Source organism: Oncorhynchus masou, chromosome 9, assembly GCF_036934945.1.
Source record: "Oncorhynchus masou masou isolate Uvic2021 chromosome 9, UVic_Omas_1.1, whole genome shotgun sequence".
Lineage (NCBI taxonomy): Eukaryota > Metazoa > Chordata > Actinopteri > Salmoniformes > Salmonidae > Oncorhynchus > Oncorhynchus masou.
The window spans coordinates 83,375,471-83,378,100 of record NC_088220.1 but is presented as its reverse complement, the minus strand read 5'-3'; positions in this window follow the sequence as shown (position 1 = coordinate 83,378,100).

The following is a 2,630-nucleotide window of genomic DNA, read 5'->3' as shown; positions in this document are numbered from 1 at the left end:
GTTGAAAGTCAAAATGCTATTGCAAAAGCTTCATTATTATTAAAGGTGAATCATTTGGTAATTAAGGAAATTTCCACGACAAGGTCTACAACCTTAGCCCTCTCGTGGTTCTCGAGGTAAGCTGATCAGAAGTGGGAAAACTCAGGTGGGGTTTTATTCGGAACATAAAAAGGGGCAGTCCCATGATGCCAGCTCAATGTCTGCACTCATGGACAGGCCTCTGATTTAGGTCAACTCCAAAGTGAATTGGAGTTTCATTCATGAAACAGTCTAAAATCACATTACATAATTTCACCAATAGTTTTGTCTTTACTCATTAATTTTATACAACTATTACATGTAAGCCTCATAACTGAGACTCTTGTATAAACAGGGTTATGGCAAAGTGGATGTATTGTCTCTCATGGGTTTCACAAAATTTTACCAAACGGACCAGTTCGTAGCTAATTACTTCACCGATCTTTTATACAGTGCCTTGCGAAAGTATTCGGCCCCCTTGAACTTTGCGACCTTTTGCCACATTTCAGGCTTCAAACATAAAGATATAAAACTGTATTTTTTGTGAAGAATCAACAACAAGTGGGACACAATCATGAAGTGGAACGACATTTATTGGATTTTTCAAAAATTTTTAACAAATCAAAAACTGAAAAATTGGGCGTGCAAAAGATTACAGCTGTAAGTCGCTTGGGGTATGTCTCTATCAGTTTTGCATATCGAGAGACTGAAATGTTTTCCCATTCCTCCTTGCAAAACAGCTCGAGCTCAGTGAGGTTGGATGGAGAGCATTTGTGAACAGCAGTTTTCAGTTCTTTCCACAGATTCTTGATTGGACTCAGGTCTGGACTTTGACTTGGCCATTCTAACACCTGGATATGTTTATTTTTGAACCATTCCATTGTAGATTTTGCTTTATGTTTTGGATCATTGTCTTGTTGGAAGACAAATCTCAGTCCCAGTCTCAGGTCTTTTGCAGACTCCATCAGGTTTTCTTCCAGAATGGTCCTGTATTTGGCTCCATCCATATTCCCATCAATTTTAACCACCTTCCCTGTCCCTGCTGAAGAAAAGCAGGCCCAAACCATGATGCTGCCACCACCATGTTTGACAGTGGGGATGGTGTGTTCAGGGTGATGCGCTGTGTTGCTTTTACGCCAAACATATCGTTTTGCATTGTTGCCAAAAAGTTCAATTTTGGTTTTATCTGACCAGAGCACCTTCTTCCACATGTTTGGTGTGTCTCCCAGGTGGCTTCTGGCAAACTTTAAACGACACTTTTTATTGCTATCTTTAAGAAATGGCTTTCTTCTTGCCACTCTTCCACAAAGGCCAGATTTGTGCAATATACGACTGATTGTTGTCCTATGGACAGAGTCTCCCACCTCAGCTGTAGATCTCTGCAGTTCATCCAGAGTGATCATGGGCCTCTTGGCTGCATCTCTGATCAGTCTTCTCCTTGTTTGAGCTGAAAGTATAGAGGGACGGCCAGGTCTTGGTAGATTTGCAGTAGTCTGATACTCCTTCCATTTCAATATTATCGCTTGCACAGTGCTCCTTGGGATGTTTAAAGCTTGGGAAATATTTTCGTATCCAAATCCGGCTTTAAACTTCTTCACAACAGTATCTCGGACCTGCCTGGTGTGTTCCTTGTTCTTCATGATGCTCTCTGCACTTTTAACGGACCTCTGAGACTATCACAGTGCAGGTGCATATATACGGAGACTTGATTACACACAGGTGGATTGTATTTATCATCATTAGTCATTTAGGTCAACATTGGATCATTCAGAGATCCTCACTGAACTTCTGGAGAGAGTTTGCTGCACTGAAAGTAAAGGGGCTGAATAATTTTGCACGCCCAATTTTTCAGTTTTTGATTTGTTAAAAAAGTTTGAAATATCCAATAAATGTCGTTCCACTTCATGATTGTGTCCCACTTGTTGTTGATTCTTCACAAAAAATACAGTTTTATATCTTTATGTTTGAAGCCTGAAATGTGGCAAAAGGTCGCAAAGTCCAAGGTGGCCGAATACTTTCGCAAGGCACTGTACATTCTCCAGAACACGAATATTGTTTGGTTCTCCAGCTCTGTGCTCTCATACAGAGCTTTGTTCTCTGTATGAAACTCACTCTCTCTCTACACTGTCTGGCCATGAGGAATAATCTCTTCCAGGAATTTACGACCTCTCTGACCACAGCAGCCTGGGTGTAGGAGAGAGAGGGGGGGGGGGGGGGCAGAATTAGGGGCATGGAGTCCAAAGACGGCAATGTCGTGACACTACTTAAAGGCACAGTGAACTTAGTGTATGTACACTTCTCACACACTGGAGTGTGAATTATAAGTGAAATAATCTGTCTGTAGACAAATGTTGGAAAAATGACTTGTGTCATGCACAAAGTAGATGTCCTAGCAGACTTGCCAAAGCAATAATTTGTTAACAAGAAATCGGTGGTGTTGTTGAAAAACAAGTTTTCATGACTCCAACTTCCAATTTCAACTGGATATGAAAATGTTTATTATAATATTATAATACATAATATGACGAATTACAATAGCAATTGAACACATGCACTTCAAGGTTCTATCAATTCATATAAGAATAAAACTTTTTTTTGTTTTACAGCTTTTC